The 19,723-nt window shown below is 42.9% G+C and overlaps 1 long non-coding RNA gene across 1 annotated transcript; it reads left to right on the top strand.

The window, feature by feature from the left end:
• The first annotated feature begins 15 nt into the window (after nucleotides 1-15).
• On the top strand, nucleotides 16-1,240 carry LOC138751345 (uncharacterized). Its single transcript, XR_011349849.1, has 2 exons — nucleotides 16-128; nucleotides 742-1,240. It is a non-coding gene; the product is annotated as an uncharacterized lncRNA (long non-coding RNA).
• Nucleotides 1,241-19,723: the final 18,483 nt, after the last annotated feature.

Below are 19,723 nucleotides of genomic sequence, written 5' to 3'. Positions count from 1 at the left end.
TGGGGGAGGGGGGGTGAGAGTGTGGGGGCCGCGAACTGTCACTGCTGTGAATGCCACTGTGGTTCATAGTGACAGCTCAACGTTCATGGCAGCAGGATGTTGCTGAAGGGGGATGCATGATGGTCAAGGTGGGTGTTGATTGATGGTGGGGGTAGTGATTGACGGGGAGGGTGACTGACAGGTGGGGTGGTGATTAATAGTGGGTGGTGACTAATGGGGGGTGGCGAATGACAGGGGTGGTAACTGATGGCTGGTGGGGGAACGGGGGAGACTTACTGATAGTTCCCGTGTGTGCGTGACACGACACTTACTGCGTCATTCCGGGGGTGGGATCCTCCTAAATCACTGGGTTGGCGATTTAATGGAATGATTCCCCCTATAATTTAAAAGGTCCTTCCAGCACCTTTGCCCCAGTAATCACGCCCAAGTCCCAGGAGGGCTACACAGGTGCTGCAGTTTAAAAGAGGCTACTATGTATCCTTGGTCATTCAGCTCACAATGATATCCAGGATGGTCACAACATCATACCTGCCAATGTGTAGCTGTATTGCAAGGTCATCCATTTTATTTCTTATGATGTGTGGATTTAAATATAAAATCTTTTGTCCTTTATTTGTTACATCAGACTCTGCATCCTGTTGCATTATCTACCTGTCCTTCCACACAAACTCCCTATCAGCTGTCCCTACTTGTGCGCTAACTGCCTCTTCTTCTGCTTCTTCACCTTCATTCCCACTCCAGGCTATTAACAGAGGGGCAGGAGACTAGAAGAACCTTCTTGCTCTTCTCTGTACTCTGAGGTTAGGACCTTTTCCAGTTAGCCAATGGGTAGGGCCTCAGCATGCCTTCTGATTCGAAAGATGGTGCCTCACCGGTACAGCACTCAGTGTCTATTCCAGCATTGCACTCCAGTGCTTTCATAAGGGAGGAGTTGGTCTCACAGAAGTGGCAATGAGATGTTAAACCAACTACTGAAGAAGAAAAATCTCACACCAAAATCATCTTCCTGGCATTCTGGCCAATATTTCTCAATGTTGGGCCGTTGTTACATTGTGACTTGTCTGTGCATAAACTGGTCGTGGTGAATTGATGATTTCCAGATTACCTAGTTCTACACCATCCTGTGACTATATCTGCGGCCACTTTCTCTTTTGACCTTGTATAAAGCCTCTATCACCTTGACCCTTCCCCACAGGATGAGGTCCTTCTCTATTGTGAATAAATATTTGTAGATCAGTGACTCAGTCTCAGCCCCTCAAGTTATTTACTGTGCATCAATTTTATTCACATTTTTATTGTTTTCATCACTAATAATGGACCAATTCCTGAAACCCGACCAACTTCGAACACTGGCTATGCTCTTTTGAAGTCTTCCTCCAAAACTCAGCCAGCATTGTGGCCTCCACTGCAAACGGACTGCATCTTCTCCCAGGTCGAACCCTGAGTATTCCCAATGATCAGGGATACCACCACATATGTGGAAGCAAAGGATATACTCAAAGGACAATACATGGAGAAAGTTAACGAAATATACGCGCCATATGCTGGCCACCCGCAGACAGTGACCGGGTGAATTGGGCCATGAGTTTCTCCGGGCCCTGTGGGGACTCGCGCAGGTGTGCAACTTCCAGGCAGTATTGGCCACCCAAAATATGGAGGACATGATCCGGGATGCCTGTGTTGCAGGCATCAGGTCTGACTATGTGCACCAGAGGTTATTCGAGCAGAGTAAGTTAGACTTAAAAGGGGTGATTGATCTGGTGAAGTCGCTGGAGATCTCCCTCTGCAATGCGGAAGTGTACTCTGTGAATGGGCCCACATGGGGGTCACCGTCCTGGGATGCAGATCCACAGGCCACTGGTCTGCTACCATGCCTGATTAATGAGACCACCACAGCCACTGTCTCCCAGGAGCACCCGAAGTGCTACTTCTGCAGCCAGACAAGATATCCCCAAAAACACAGCCTGGCGAGAGACGCAACATGCTCCAAGTGCAAGAAGAAGGGCCACTACACAAGATTATGCTGATTACAGCCCTCCAGCCCCAGCACCGCTGTATGCAGGGCATGACAGCTGCCATCTTGGATGCTGGCATCTTCCGGGGATGACCACACTGCGACCTAAGGGGCTGCCATCTTGGACATTCCAGATGATAACTCTGCACAGGTTGGACCACGGACCGACCCTAGCCTCTGTAGTGCTGGATCAGAACAGCCCTCGCCAACTAAGTGACTAAATGTCTTTTTGATAGCGGGAGCACTGAGAGGTTTATTCATCCTCACACTGTCCAACATTACTCCCTTGAAGCTAAACCAGTCACCTACAAAGTCACCTTAGCCTCAAAGTCTCACTCTGTAGAAATCCACAACTACACTGTGGTGACACTGACCATGCGGGGCACGATATATAGAGACTTTAAGCTCTTCATTATGCCACAGCTCTGCACGCCAGTACTGTTGGGGCTAGATTTCCAGTGTCACTATGCAATATGATGGCCCTCTCCCACCCCTCATGGTCGGCAACCCGCAGTCCTTAGGTGTCCACTCTGTCCCCCTCCCCTGCTAGCCCAACCAACACATGGTCTTTCTACCCTCCACATCAATCCCCTGCCTCTGTTCGCGAACCTCACCCCCAACTGTAAGCCAGTTGTTACAAAAAGCAGACGATATAGTAAGGAGGACAGGGTGTTTATAAAGGTGATGTTACAATGACTCCAAGACGAGTGGATTATCGAGGCCAGCATTAGCCCCAGGAGAGTTCAGGTAGTGGTGGTCAAGGGTGGGGGTAAATGCATAATGGTGATCAACTATAGTCAAGCCATTAATCGCGACACGGAGCTGGATGCGTACCCCATCCCTCACCCAGTATCATGTGTTCTCCACGATAGACCTGAAATCTGTCTTCCACCAACTCCCCTTCCACCCTGAGAATTGCCAATACACACCTTTCGAGGCGGACGACCACCTCTACCACTTCCTCAGGGTCCCCTTCAGTGTCTCCAATGGTGTTTCAGTCTTCCAATGGGAGATGGACCAAATGGTAGACCAAGATGACCTACACGCCACCTTCCCATATCTGGGCAATGCCATGATCTGCGGCCATGACCTGCAAGACCATGATGCAAACTTCCAGAAATTCCTCACCATCGCCAAACACCTGAATCTGACCTTCAATAAGGATAAGTGTGTTTTCTGCACTACCCGACTGGCGATCCTTGGCTGCATTGTGGAGAATGGAGTCACTGGCCCTAACCTCGAATGCATGCGGCCTCTGCTTGACCTCCCCCTTCCCCACAGCTTCAAGGCCCTGAAAAGATGCCTGGGGTTCTTTTCCCATTACTCCCAGTGGGTTCCAAATTATGCGGATAAAGACTGCTTCCTTATCAAGTCCACCTCCTTCCTCCTTACAAATGAGGACATCACGAAAGCCGCAACATATGCAGTGGATGAATCTACCCTCTTTAATTAAGAGTGGTCGCCACTCTTAATTAGGGAGGTCACTCCAATACCTTCTTCTCCTGCACTGTCCAGGGCCCTGAAGTCTGACACTCCTCTATAGAGAAGGAGGCTCAGGTGGCAGTTGAGGCAGTACAGCACCGGAGTCACTACTGGAGATTTTACCCTGCTCATGGACCAATGGGCTGTGGCATTTATGTTCATCAATAAATAGCGGAGTAAGATAAAGAATGATAAAATTTTGAGGTGGAGGATCGAGCTCTCCACCTATAATTATGACATCCTGTACCAGCTGGGGAAGCACAACGAGTGCTCAGATGCCCTGTCACAAGGGACATGTGCCAGTGCACAGGTGGATTGCCCCAAAGCACTCCACAATGACGTCCGCTACCATGGTGTCACGAGATTTTTTCACTTTATCAAATCTCAGAATCTGCCATACACCATTGGGTATGTCAGAGACATGATCAGGGATTGCAGGGTCTGTGTAGAGTTCAAGCCGCACTTCTACTAACCAGGGAGGACACACCTGATAAAAGCCACACGTCCCTTTGATCACCTGAGCGTGGACTTCAAGGGCCCTCTTCCCTCCACCAATACAAAATTCCTCATGGTTATCGACACATATTTGTGGTTCCCCTTTGCCGACCCCTGCCCAGACATGACTACCATCACAGTCATTGGGGCTCTGCACAACCTGTTCACCCTGTTTGGGAACCCATCGTACATCCACAGCGACAGGGGGGTCCTCGTTTATGAGCAATGAGCTGCGCCATTTCCTGCTGGCCTGTGGTATCGCCACCAGCAGGACCATGAATTATAACCCCCAGGTAGAGAGAGAGAACAGCATCGTGTGGAAGGCCATCCTTCTTGCCCTAAAGTCATAACATAACATAACAATTACAGCACGGAAACAGGCCATTAGGCCCTTCTAGTCCGCACCGAACCAAACACCCCTTTCTAGTCACACCTCCCTGCACAATGCCCATAACCCTCCATCTTCTTCTCATCCATATACCTGTCCAACCTTTTCTTAAATAATACAATTGACTCCACCGCCACTATTTCTCCCGGAAGATGATTCCACACAGCTACCACTCTCTGAGTAAAGAAGTTCCCCCTCATGTTACCTCTAAACCTCTGCCCCTTAATTCTCAACTCATGTCCTCTTGTTTTAATCTTTCCTCCTCTTAACGGAAATAGTCTATCCACATCCATTCTGTCTATCCCTTTCATAATCTTAAATACTTCTATCAAATCCCCTCTCAACCTTCTACGCTCCAAAGAATAAAGACCCAATCTGTCCAATCTCTCCCCATACTCCAGATGCTTAAACCCAGGCAACATTCTGGTAAACCTTCTCTGCACTCTCTCCACTCTGTTTATATCCTTCCTATAATTAGGCGACCAGAACTGCACACAGAACTGCACACAGTAAGAGACTGCCTGTCTCTTACTGGCAGGAGGTCCTTCCAGAGGCTCACCAGGCCACCTGATCTCTGCTATGTACTGCCACTGATGTTACCCCTCAAGAAAGAATTTTCTTCTTCCCCAGGAAGATCACGTTGAGGACCATTCAACCCTTCTGGCTGACGTCTCCAGGACTGGTCCTGCTACAAAAACATGTGAGGGATCATAAAATCAAACCCCTTGTCAAAAGAGTTCAGCTCCTCCAAGTGAATCCCCAATAAGTGTATGTAGCCTACCCAGATGGGTGCAAGGAAATGATCTCCATCTGGGACCTAGCGCACACGGGGGGCCCTGAGGAGCACACGTACCAAGCAGCAACCCCCACTTTCATGGACACAGGTAATGTACCGTTGCACCCTCCCCTCACCCCAGTCACTCCGGCTGAACCGTCACGACCCCAGCAGGTCGACACAGATCTGGAGGTCCAGCACGAGACAGCAGCCCTGGCTGCAACCCCACAACTGGCACTCTGTCGTTCAGTACAGAAGATCAAGCCACCGGATCAGCTTAACCTGTAAGAATTTGAGCTCTACATCACCCTGCCAGACAATTAAAAAAAAACAAGGGGTGAATGTGGTGAACTGCTGACCTGTTGTTTTCCTAATGACCTGGTTCCATCCTGTCCTGTGGCCCCTCCCTCTTTTGACCTTGTATAAAGCATCTAAAACTTTGACCCTTCCCCAGAAAGCTTGGGTCATGGCACAGGATGAGGTCCTTGTCCATTGTGAATAAAATCCTGTAGATTAGTGACTTAGGCTCAGCCTCTTGAGTTATTTACTGCGTGTCTCTGGTGTCAGTGTTTCCAACATTAGATGGTGACTTCATTGACTTATAGACACGCGTGAAAGTATGTAAATACCACTGGAGAAAGGTGAATATTTATACATTCAAGTTCATTAACAGTTTGTGTATATGTTGCTGTCTCAGAGCAATGAGTTGTCTTCACTGTGTCATGGGTGTGGGTTGGTCTTACCCACTGGAAGTGCCTAACAATGTAAAAGGTTAAAGGTTACTGGATGTTGCATTGGAGAGGCTGTTAATGCAAAATCCAGCTGGCAACTTTGGGCATGATGCAAAATTCCAAAGGTGTGATGAGGAGAACAAGTTCGGAGGGTCCAAGAAGTGATGAGTCTGAAGGCAGTGTAATCAAACAAGGATCTTTATTTATGTGCAGGGGATGTTGCTACTATCTCACCACCTAGGCCAGAAATGTTGCTTAGACTTTTACTTTCTGTAGATGCTGCGTGACCAACTGAGTTTCTCCAGCACTTTAGAGTGTTAGACAATCCTAGTGTGTGCATACTGTAATGCAACTGATTGCACTCAGAGACAAGTGATAATGATGAGCCCAGGTTGCAATGGATATAGCTGGGATACCCAAAGAGGGTGAAAATAAAGTGCAAGGTCCTGATGACCATGGTGGTGGTCATATCTGGGCAGGGGATGGCAAATACGTTTTTAATAGCTTACAATCAATAGCCAGTAGACACAATAGTCCTCAGGTGAATTGGAGGTAAGGTGGGAAAACCAAGGTTTATATTGGGGTAGGTGAGGGTGGAGCCAGCCATCTGAACAATACATAGACACTGAATTCCAATTAATTTCATTCACCCCTTCCTTCAGAATTGAGCTTGTGGGTGACCATTCATTCAAAATAAATGTAATACTTTACAAATATTTACAAGTTAAACCTGTCAAGGGGTCTGGTAATTCTGGTCCAACACCAGTACTGGGCTTCCTAAAATTCCTGTGCCCCCTGTGGCACAGGGTCAATGGGTCTTGAGGGCTCCGGCTCAGGTCGTGGGGTGGATTGGTCCACTTCTTGAGCAGTATCCTCAGGGACCCTGAGTGGGGTACTCAGTAGTTCCTGGCACACTTGAGGCATTGGATCCTAAGTTCCGGCAGGTGCCAGGTCTCTGATTGACATGATGTCCTCTCTGGCATCGGGTTGGCCATGTAGGGATATGTTGGGTTGGCATGCAGCAGCTGCACCCTCTCGATCAGGAGGTCTGTCTTGTTCCTCATATGCTTTCTTAGCAGACTGGCTCGAACCATCAGCCAAGCCGGGAGAGTAGTCCCAGATGTGGATTTCCATTATTAATCAAAAGCTTGTGAGGAGTTGCGTTGGTCACCGTGCAGAGGAGCAAACTTATGGAGTGGAGTGCCTTTTTACCGGAGAACCAATTTCACGGCCTTCCATATAGTCACATTCTCTTTTTCAACTTTTCTGTTCCCCCGGGGATTGTAGCTAGTCATCTTGCTTGAGGTGATACCCCTTACAACCAGGTACTGGCATAGTTCTTCGCTCATAAATGATGAGCCCAGGTCACTATGGATATAGCTGGGATACCCGAAGAGGGCGAAAGTAAAGTGCAAGGTCCTGATGACCATGGTGGTGGTCATATCTGGGCAGGGGATGGCAAACAGAAAACATGAATACTTGTCAATGATGTTGAGGAAGTACACATTTCTGTTGGTGGAAGGGAGGGGCCCTTGAAATTGACACTGAGTCATTCGAAGTGGCAGGATACCTTTACCAGGTGCTCTTTGTCAGGGCGGCAGAAGTGCGGTTTGTACTCCGCGCAGACCTGGCAGGATCTGGTCATTTCCCTGATTTCCTCAATGTAGGGCAGGTTGCATGTCTTGACAAAATGAGTCATGCGAGTGATGCCCGGGTGACAAAGCTCATCGTGCAGTGACCACAACTGGCCGATGTGTGCAGAGTCACAGCTTCCTCTTGACAGGGCAGCTGGAGGCTAATTGAGAGTACCTGGCCTGTATGCTATGTCATAATTATAGATGGAGAGTTCGATCTTCCACGTAGTGATCTTAACATTTTTTATTTTGCCCCTTTTCCATTATTAAACATAAATGCCACTGATCACTGGTCAGTGACCAGTGTAAATTTTTTGCCGGCCAGGTAATGCCTCCAGTGCCTGATGGCCTCTAAAATGACTTGAGTCTCTTTTTCCACAAATGGGTTCCGAAGCTTGTGGCCTTGTAGGGTGCTGGAGAAAAAGGCCTGCCCACCTGGTTAAGGGTAGTGGCCAGAGGAATGTCAGAAGCATCACTTTCCACCTGGAAGGGTGTGTTCTCCTCCACCATATGCATGGTGGCCTTTGCGATGTAGCTCTGAACCTTGAAAGCTGCCTGGGCTTCGGCCGAAAATGTGAAAGAGGTGGACTTTATGATGAGGTGGACCTTACCTGAATAGCGAGGGACCCACTGGGCGTAGTAGGAGAAGAAGTCCAGGCACCTCATTAAGGCTTTCATGGTCTTCAGGATCAGGAGGTCTAATAGGGGGCACATTTGATTGGGGTCAGGGTCATTCTCCACCTCATTGCCCAGGATCGCAGATGTTTCATGCAGAACATGAAGAGTTGTACGTGAGGTTCAAGGCCTTGGCCGTGTGGAGAAACCTATGGTGGTTAGCGTCATGGTCTTCCAGAGAGTGTCCACAAATGGTGACGTGGTCAAGGTGGCTTTCAACTCATATACATCAACCATTTTGTCCAATTATCTCTGAAAGACTGAGAACCCATTAGTGATGTGAAAAGGGACCTTCTGGAACTCATAGAGCAGTCTGTCTGCCTCAAATGCTGTGTAGGGGTGATCCTTGGAATGGATCAGTAACTGATGGTATGCAGCTTTCAGGTCGATGGTTGAATAGACCCAATAATGTGCAATTTTGTTTACCATGTCTGAAATTTTAGGGAGGGGGTATGCGTCCAGGAGAGTGAAACGATTAATTGTTTGGCTATTGTCAATCACTAGCCTTGATTTTTCTTCCCCTTTCATGACTACCACCTGGGCTCTCCATGGCCTGTTGCTAGGATCAGTGATGTTTTCTTTGAGCAGGTGCTGCATCTCAGCTCTAATAAATTCCCAATCCCCTGAACTGTATTGCCTGCTCTTTGTAGCTATTCGTTTGCAATCAGGAGTCAGGTTCAGAAGCAGTGTGGGGGGGGGGGGGGGGGTGGGGGGGCTATGGTCAATATTTAGGGTGAAGAGACCGCATGTGGTGTCCAGTTTCTGGGACCTTCTGTTCTGCACAGTGATTGGAGGGAGGGGGCCAGAGTACTCCATGGTCATGCTTTTAAGGTGACAAAGGAAGACCAGGCCCAGCATCACAAGAGCACACAAATCCCTCAGTACATACAATCGGAACTTACAAAATCCCCCACCCCCCCTCTCTTACAGTTATATATACTATACAATACCCCTGGATTTGTACCGCAGAGGTGTCGCAGAGTTTATAAAGCTCTCAATGGAGCCAGTATCTACTAAGCAATCAGTCAAATGTCCATTTACTTGTTGACTCTCTCCTCTTGGCCTGCAGGGAGGCAAGATGGTGTCGACCATGAGTCGCAGCAAGATGGCCACCCTCCATTTTTAATTTTTTTTAAGATTAATCAATACAGACAACAATAATTACTATGTCTAAGTACATATTGTACTGACAATAACCACAACAGCAGTGTGAGTATAAGACAGCTTTAATAAACTAATATGTACACTAAGAGGTCTTGTCTCTCTGCAAGACAAACCTGGAAGGCTAGACTGTAGCTCTGGACTGCTTTACATACAAGGTCACTGGGATGACCCTTGGTGACCTAGTGGTGTAATTACATATCACCACACATATATCATATGATCAATCATTTTTATATATATTTATGAAGAAACCACAACCCCCCCCAACCTCCCAACTATTACCCTCCCTCCTCCCTGCCCCAACTACAAAGAAAGAAAGAAAGGGCAGATCATTATTTAGTCTTAATATTATAACTAAAAAGATTCTTGGCTGCAGGAGTGAAGACATCCTCTGAAGCGGATCGAGACCTCATATTTTAATATCAACAGCTTTTAAGTAAGGGCTCCAAACTTTAATAAAAAAAGAATATTTATCTCTCAAATTATATAAAATCTTTTCTAAAGGAATACAGGCTTTCATTTCATTATGCCATCTTTTCACCCCTAAATTTAAATCAGATGATGGTCTAGAAGGTGCCGACCTCGAGGCATGGCAAGATGGCCACCGTGGATTCCCACGAAGCAATACTTCCGGTGGTGGGTTCTGCAACAAGGCACAGCAAGACACTGGCAGCGAAAGTCAAGGAGAGGTAGAGTCCAATCCTTTGGGACTCGGGCATGGGTTGAAAGATTATTTGGGAGTTGCACACACGGTCACCCTCTTTGGGTTCCCTTTAGCCTGGCAGAACTTCACCCAGTGCCCTTGCTTACCGCATCCTGTGCACATGGAGTCTTTCACAGGGCATCAGGCATGAGGGTGCTGTACTTGTCTACAGAAGTAGCATCCCTGTTGTGCATGGCCACATCGTTGACGCTGAGGCTGCGGGGGTCACGAGCACCCCTATGATCTGGTCCTCTGAAAGGGAGCCGCTTTCACCCGTGAGGTCGTCAGCTCCTAATTGGGCCTGCTCAGGGCTTTTGTCAACTCCAGGGTGCTGGGCAAGTCTTTCTTCCCCCAACTCCACCAGTTGCTACTTCACATACCTCGACCTTACTTCTATCACGAGGGTGTCCCAGATTTGTTTGTCCTTTCTCACCCAGGCCGTGGCTGCTTTGTAGTGGCATTTTCTGGTCAGGGCCCACAGTTCAAGAATATAGTCATCCACTGGCTCACCCGGATTTGAGTCGGTGCCTCACCAGCACATCATTCTGGGGCCTCATGTAGCCGGAATCCAAGCCTTCTATGGCTGACTCGTAGGTAGCACAGTTTCTGATAACAGCATACCCTTTGGGGATGACTTGAGAGAGAAGTGCCGATCTCCGGAGACCATCCAAGTTGAAGACGTCTTGTGTGGCCATCAGGTAGGACTGGAAGCACTCCAGCCATTAGACGAATTCCTCCCGGGCCTCAGGGGACAAAGGGTCGATCTGGAGCATGCCTGTTTTCAACAGGGCTGCCATCATGTTTCAAAATTAAGCTATTAAAATTGTAACACAACTGAATGCACTCGGAGACACTTTTAATAGCTTCCAATCAATGGCCAGTAGACACAATAGTCCTCAGGTGAACCCGAGGTAAGGTGGGAAAACTAGGGTTTATTATTGGGGTAGGTGAGGGTGGAGCCAGCCATCTGAACAATACACAGACAGTGAATTCCAGTTCACTGCACATACTTTCTTGCTTACCTCTTGCTAAATTGACTCCAACATGTATCCTGTATTAACCACATCCTGCCTCAAACAGGTTTAGAAGTGTTCTGGAACTCAATATCAAGACTGAACTTAATGTTACAGTACACAGGAGCTAATTCTTCAAAGCAACTCCTAGCTACCTGACTGGAGCAGCAGGATTGATTTCAAAATATAATGAGTTTTTATTTTCATAATATTCAAAATTTACATGATCTTCCTCCATACTTTGCAAGTGAGGAGAAAGGTTAATGAAATGCTGGCCTATGTTTTAGGGTCAGGAGTATATTGTAGAAGAGTTCTGATGTAACTTTTCAGGGCATTGGTAAGAGCATACCTGGAGTACAGTGTAGATGTTTAAAATTCATTCAGGGGATGTAGGCTTCATAGGCTGAGATTCAGCATTGAATTACCCACCCTTTATTACCTTTAATAAAGGTAGATGATGTGGGTTCATAAACCACTGCAGTCCTTGAGGTGATGATGTCCTCACAAGGCTGTCAGAGAGGGTGTTTCAGGATCTGGACCCAGCGAGGGTAAAGAAACGGCAATATATTTTAAAGTCGGGATGGTGTGTGGCTTAGAAGGCAACCTCCAGCTGGTGGCATTTCCCGTGCTTTTGCTACCTTTGTCCTTCAAGCTGGTAGATGTGGTGGGTTTGGAGGATGCTGTCCAAGGAGTGCTGGTAAGTTGCCACAGGGCATCCTGTTGATGGTATAAAGTGCTACTACTGCTACTGTCAGTCAGTTGTGAACTGAGTGAATGGGTATGGATGGGCCATCTATCCATTGGTTTGCTGTGCATGTCAGGCATCTTGAGTGTGGTTCAAACTGCCCTCATCCAGGCAGTTTCTGAGATGAAGAGATTGACTCATAAAAAGAGGTTGAGCAGGTTAGGCTGATTTTAATTGGAATTCATAAAAGTGAAATAGATCTTAGAGCATGACAGAAACAATGAACCACTGGGAACTATGATGCAGTTTTGCAGTTGCCGAGATCTAGGTTTAGGAAGGTGCTCAGGAAAGTTAAATTAAGAATGGGGAAGCAGAGTTTCTTTAAATTTTTTTTATTTTTCACACTATAAACCATACTGACCAAAATACATACAGACATTTTTTCTCTTGAATATATGCAGTGTCATTTTCTCCCCTTTTTCCCCCTCCCTTCCCTCCCTCCCTCACCCCGTTCCCATTTATTTAAAGTTCAATCTATAAGATACATTAAACTCGTTAAACAATGTCGTCACTTAATAAAAATAAACAGAAATTTTTGTCTTTTACTTATTATATACTGAGTCAGTTCATTTCGTTGTCTTCTTCTGTCATTTTAAGTGGTGGAGGTCCGTGGTAGGATTTCTCCATTGTATTTCATGTATGGTTCCCATATTTGTTCGAATATTGTGATATTATTTTTTAAATTATATGTCATTTTTTCTAATGGAATACATTTATTCATTTCTATGTACCATTGTTGTATTCTCAAGTTGTCTTCTAATTTCCAGGTTGACATAATACATTTTTTTGCTACAGCTAAGGCTATCATAATAAATCTTTTTTGTGCTCCATCTAAATCAAGTCCAAATTCTTTATTTCTTATATTACTTAGAAGGAAGATCTCTGGGTTTTTTGGTATATTGCTTTTTGTGATTTTATTTAATATCTGGTTTAGATCTGCCCAAAATTTTTTCACTTTCTCACACATGTCCAAATTGCATGTATTGTTGTTCCCGTTTCCTTTTTACAGCGAAAACATCTGTCTGATACTGTTGGGTCCCATTTATTTAACTTTTGGGGTGTGATGTATAGCCTGTGTAACCAATTATATTGTATCATGCGTAACTTCGTGTTTATTGTATTTCTCATAATTCCAGAGCATAGCTTTTCCCATGTTTCAATCTTTATCTTTATGTTTAGATCTTGTTGCCATTTTTGTTTAGGTTTACAGTTAGTTTCCTCATTCTCCTTTTCTTGCAGTTTGATGTACATGTTTATTATAAATTTTTAAATTATCATTGTGTCTGTAATCACATATTCAAAATTGCTTCCTTCTGGTAACCTCAGACTGTTTCCCAATTTGTCCTTCAAATAGGTTTTCAGTTAGTGGTATGCAAACATTGTATCATGAGTTATATTATATTTGTCCTTCATTTGTTCAAAAGGTAATAATTTATTTCCTGAAAAACAATTTTCTATTCTTTTGATCCCTTTTCTCTCCCATTCTCTGAAGGAAAGGTTTTTATTGTGAAAGGGATTAGTTGATTTTGTGTCAATATTAATTTTGGTAGTTGATAATTTATTTTATTCCTTTCTTCGTGAATCTTCTTCCAAATGTTGAGCAGATGGTGCAATGCTGGTGAATTCCTAAGTTGCACCAATTTATCATCCCACTTGTAGAGTATATGTTCAGGTATCTTCTCCCCTATTTTATCTAGTTGTAATCTGGTCCAATCTGGTTTTTCCCTTGTTTGATAAAAATCTGATAGGTATCCTAATTGTGCTGCTCAATAATAATTCTTAAAGTTTCGTAGTTGTAAACCTCCTCGTTTGTACCATTCTGTTAATTTATCTAGTGCTATCCTCGGTTTCCCCCCTTTCTATAAGAATTTCCTTATTATTTTCTTTAGCTCCTTGAAGAATTTCTCTGTTAGGTGAATTGGTAATGATTGAAATAGGTATTGTATCCTTGGGAAGATGTTCATTTTAATACAGTTTATCCTTCCTATCAGTGTTAGGGGAAAGTCTTTCCAGTGCTCTTAGTCATCTTGTAATTTTTTCATTAATGGTTGATAATTTAGTTTATATAGATGGCCGAGATTATTATCTAGTTGTATACCTAGGTATCGAATTGCTTGTGTTTGCCATCTAAATGGTGATTCTTTCTTAAACTTTGTGAAATCCGCATTATTCATTGGCATTGCTTCACTTTTATTTGCGTTGATCTTGTACCCCGATACTTTCCATATTCCTTCAATTTCTTACGTAATTCTTTTATTGATATTTCTGGTTCTGTTAAGTATATTATAACGTCATCTGCAAATAGACTGATTTTATATTCCTTCTCTTTTATTTTTATCCCTCTTATTTTATTTTCTGTTCTCATCAGTTCTGCTAGTGGTTCTATAGCTAACGTGAATAGTGAGGGTGATAGTGGACATCCCTGCCTTGTTGATCTGCTTAAGTTAAATTGTTTTGATATATATCCATTTACTGTCACTTTCGCCATTGGTCCCTTATATAATGCTTTAATCCAATTAATATATTTCTCTGGTAGGTTGAATTTTTGTAGTACTTTGAATAAATAATTCCATTCTACTCTGTCAAAGGCTTTCTCTGCATCTAAAGCAACCACCACTGTTGGAGTTTTTTTTCCTTGTACTGCATGGATTAAGTTAATGAATTTACAGATATCGTCCGTGTTCGTCTTTTTTAATAAATCCAGTTTGGTCTAGTTTTACTATTTTTGGTACACAGTCGGCCAATCTGTTTGCTAATAGTTTAGCTATTATCTTATAATCTGTGTTAAGTAGAGATATTGGTCTATACGATGCTGGTGTTAGTGGATCTTTCCCCGTCTTTGGTATTACTGTAATTATTGCTGTTTTTCATGAATCTGGTATGTTTTGTGTTTTTTCAATCTGGTTCATTACTTCCAGGAGAGGAGGAATTAATAAATCTTTAAATGTTTTATAGAATTCTATTGGGAGTCCATCCTCTCCCAGTGTTTTATTGTTCGGTAGTTTTTTTTACTATCTCCTGTATTTCTTCTATTTCAAATGGTTTCATTAATTTATTTTGCTCCTCTGTTTGTAATTTCGGTAGTTCAATTTCAGTTAGAAATCCATCTATTTTTTTCTTCTTTCCCTTCGTTTTCAGTTTGATATAGTTGTTTGTAGAATTCCCTGAAGTTTTCGTTGATATCCGTTGGGTTATATGTAATTTGTTTGTTCTTTTTCCTTGATGCCAATACCGTTCTTTTAGTTTGTTCTGTCTTAAGCTGCCAAGCTAGTATTTTGTGCGTTTTTTCTCCTAGCTCATAGTATTTCTGTTTTGTCTTTATTATTTTCTTTTCCACCTTATATGTTTGTAGTGTTTCATATTTTATTTTCTTGTCTGTCAATTCTCTTCTTTTAGTTGTATCTTCCTTTATTGCTAATTCTTTTTCTGTATTTGTTATTTCCCTTTCCAACTTTTCTATTTCTCGATTGTAGTCCTTCTTCATCTTAGTTACATAACTTATTATCTGTCCTCTGATGAATGCTTTCATTGTGTCCCATAGTATAAATTTATTTTTCACTGATTCCGTATTTATTTCAAAGTACATTTTAATTTGTCGCTCAATGAATTCTCTAAAATCCTGTCTTTAAAGTAGCATGGAGTTTAATCTCCATCTATACATTCTTGGTGGGATGTCCTCGAGCTCTATTGCCAATAACAGGGGTGAGTGATCCGATAACAATCTAGCTTTATATTCTGTTTTCTTAACTCTTCATTGAATGTGGGCTGATAACAGGAATAGGTCTATCCTTGAGTATGTTTTATGTCTACCCGAATAATATGAATATTCCTTTTCCTTTGGGTGTTGTTACCTCCATATATCCAAAAGTTGCATCTCCTGCATCGATTTAATTATAAATTTGGTTACTTTGTTCTTTCTGTTAGTCTTTTTTCCAGTTTTATCCATCTTTGAGTCCAAATTAAGGTTAAAATCCCCTCCTATTAGTATATTCCCTTGTGTATCTGCGATCTTCAAAAAGATATCTTGCATAAATTTTTGATCTTCTTCATTAGATGCGTATACATTGAGTAAATTCCAAAATTCTGAATATATCTGACATTTTATCATTACATACCTCCTTGCTGGATCTATTATTTCTTCTTCTATTTTGATTTGTACATTTTTATTGATTAATATAGCTACTCCTCTGGCTTTTGAATTATATGATGCTGCTGTTACATGTCCTATCCAATCTCTCTTTAATTTCTTGTGTTCCACTTCAGTTAGATGTGTTTCTTGCACGAATCCTATATCAATTTTTTTCTTTCTTCAGTTCACAGCTTCTTCCTTTTGATTTGCTTATGTATTCCGTTAATATTTAAAGTCATATATACCCCGCATCGGACTTGTCAGCCACAAACGAGCCTGCAGCTGACGTGGACATTTACCCCATCCATAAATCTTCGTCCGCGAAGCCAAGCCAAAGAAGAAGAAAAGATAGTTCAACATGGCCATTTCATACTTTGTTTATCTTTCCTTTCCGTTTCCTCATCACCACCTTCCCTTCTTATCCATTTCTGCTTTCTTTTTTTGAACACATTGTAAGACAACATTTCTAAAAACAAAATATTTACACTATTCCCATATCTAAAATTCCTTTAACCCCAATAGTCCCCCCCCTCTCTGAGTTGCCCTTTGTCCCTTGTTGGGCAACCACATCTCCCCTCTCCATTTGGATTTGCGAATCCGCTCGCAAGCGTCAACTGATTTCGCAGTGACTGTTATTCTTCCCCACCCAGCCCCCCCAGAAAAGATTTTAATCTTATATATAACAAAGCTCACTCTCTTAATTCCCTCATTACTTCCTTTCTTCCCTTTCTTTCCCTTCTTAGTTCTTACTTATACTTTATTCTTGTTTTTATATATATAGTTATATATATATAGAAGGCAAAGGTATGAAAGAATTTATAAAAGAATGGATCCCCATGGTCCTAGGAATGCCAGAATTACAGGAAGGAATGGAAATAGAAAGGGCACACAGAATATTAGCCCCTAAATCACAGCCACAACAAAAACCAAGATCCATTCTAGTAAAATTCCTAAGATATATGACAAGAGAAAATATATTGGAGAAGGCAATGAAAAAAAATAAGAGAAGACAAAAAAACCACTGGAATACAAAGGTCCAAAAAATTTTTTCTACCCAGACATAAGTTTTGAACTCCTGAAGAAGAGGAAGGAGTTTAACGCAGCAAAATCGATTCTATGGAAAAAAGGTTATAAATTTATGTTAAAATATCCAGCGGTGCTTAAAAGAGTTATCCCGGGGCAGCAAAGTAAACTTTTCTCGGATCCGGAAAAAGCACAAAAATTTGCAGAACACCTACAAATCAGACAGGGAAGCAGAGTTGATTAAGAAAAGACAAGAAACAGACTCATGGTTAGATTATGTGATTTTATCAATCTGCTCTGCAGTTCAATAACTGGGGCTGCCATTCAAGGATGAATTTCTTCAGCTAGAGGATGATGAATTCATGAAATTTGTTATCACAGATGCCTGTGGAGACCAAGTCATTGGGTAAATTTAAAGCAGAGTTTGATAGGTTCTTGATTAGTAAGAGTGTCAAAGGTTATGGGTAGAAGGCAGGAGAAGGGGATTGAGAGGAAAACTACATCAGCCATTATTTAAATGGCAGACTAGACTCAATGGGCCAAATGACCTAATTCTGCTCCTTCATTTTATGGCCATATGAATTGCAGCTGATAGTTGGGTGTTGAAGGATTGGGCTTGTCGACCAGATCAGCAGTTTTGATGTTTGTAAGGGATGGGCCAGGGCTGGCAGTTTGTGTGTGAGTGTGGAGTGAAAAAGAATCAGGGACAGCAGTTTCGATGTTGTTGCAAATATCAATGGTGGGAATTGTAGTGGTAGAATTTGGAGACTTGGCCAAGCATGAGGTTGGGACCAGCATGAAGTCTGAGATGGTCAGTTGTCGTAGTTCAGAGGTGTGGCCCAAGAATTGAAGATAAGGAATTTATTCACTTGGCTGGTGTTGTGGTTTAAATCTGTGTTGTCCCAGAAGCGCCTAAGCATGATCATTCTCAGGACAACATGTTCAAGGTTTCCCATAGTAAATGGGGCATTGATGTTATCCTATGCTCCTCTAATGTAGAAATCTTGCCAGAAATAGGATAACATGTTTGTAAGTATTGCCAAATGACCTAGATTTATTTATTAATCTGTTTCACCCTAGAAAAAAATCAATTAGAAATTGAATAATGCTAAATAAAATCAATTATTGAGTTTGATACAACACTGGTGTTGAGCGTTTAAAAAAATGATCAATATAATTTCACAAACAATAGCTTCAACACATTGAGAGAGAATGATAGTTCAATATTGATGAAGGTAGGGCAATAAATGTGGTCAAGAGGACTGCAGAGCCCACCTCACTGACAAAAGACAAAGGAGGAAAAACCCAACACCCAACCCCAACCAACCAATTTTCCCTTGCAACCGCTGCAATCGTGTCTGCCTGTCCCGCATCGGACTTGTCAGCCACAAACGAGCCTGCAGCTGACGTGGACATTACCCCTCCATAAATCTTCGTCCGCGAAGCCAAGCCAAAGTATATGGATTTTAGTGAAGCATTTGACAAGGTCCCCCATGAGAGACTCATTCAGAAGTCATGACACATGGGATCCATGGAATCTTGGCTGTATGGATTAAAATTTAGCTTAAATGTTGAAAGCAGAGATTCAACAGAAAATATTTTTCCTAGAGGTCAGTGACTGGTGAGTTCTGATGGGATCTGTTCTGGGACCCCTGCTCTTTGTGATTTTTATAAATGACCTCGATGAAGAAACAAAAGGAAGGGTCAAGAATTTTGTAGATGATACAAAGGTTGGAAGAGTTGTGGATGGTGCTGAAGGTTGTCATAGTTTACAAAAACATATACACAGGATGCAGAGTTAGGTGGAAAAGTGGCAGATGGAGTTCAATTTGGATAAGTGTGAGGTGATGCATTTTGGAAGATCAAGCCAGAAGGCTGAGTATAGGATTTAAGGTCGGATACTTAACAGAGTGAAAGAACAGAGGGACTTTGGGGTCCAAATTAATACATCTCTCAAGGTTGCCATCCAGGTTGATAGGATAGTTAAGAAGTCCTATGGGATGCTTGGTTTCATTAATAGGTGGATTAAGTTCAAAAGCATAGAGATCATGTTGCTTCTCTCCAAATCTCTGGTGAGATCACGCTTAGCGTATTACATTAAGTTCTTATTGTCACATTTGTGGCCCGAAATGTGAAGTTAATGAAACATTAAACACAAGTTTTATCAGGTAAACTTCTCAGTGGCTTTATTCTCCCGTTTCCTTTGTTCTCCTGCTTGTGTTCTTATCTCTTTCTCTCATACCACGTGACTTTCGGTACATCTCATACATATTCATTATCATGACATCCCTCCTTTAATCAGAAATAAACTTTACCTTCACTTACCAATATCCCTCGGAAACATACAAACATCATAACTAATGGTAATACTATAACTCAACTACATAAAATTTACTTCCTACAGCACTCATACATGCACTTTATGATATAAGATTAAAATACTGTCCCAAAGTTCTTATTAAAACTATGGCACAAAGTCTTCATATCGTTTGGGCACTTTCCGGTTTTGTTTCGGCCTGCCTGCGATATTGTCGTCGCTTCTCGGTTGTTCACTCTCAGCGTTGGCAATACTGCTCGCCACGGCTTCGGGTGTTTCTGGCGCTCTAGTCACTTCATCAGGAGTGCTGGTAACTGCCTCTGGAACATCATCAGGTCTCTCAGTTTCAGCATCTCGTATTGGCCTTTCAACCTCTTCGCTCGATGTATCTCTGGACTGGTACCTTTTTACACCTGATACATTTCTCTTATACAG

The sequence above is a fragment of the Narcine bancroftii genome, chromosome 1, assembly GCF_036971445.1.
Source record: "Narcine bancroftii isolate sNarBan1 chromosome 1, sNarBan1.hap1, whole genome shotgun sequence".
NCBI classification, from domain to species: Eukaryota; Metazoa; Chordata; class Chondrichthyes; order Torpediniformes; family Narcinidae; genus Narcine; species Narcine bancroftii.
This window is presented reverse-complemented; position numbering and strand designations above follow the sequence as displayed.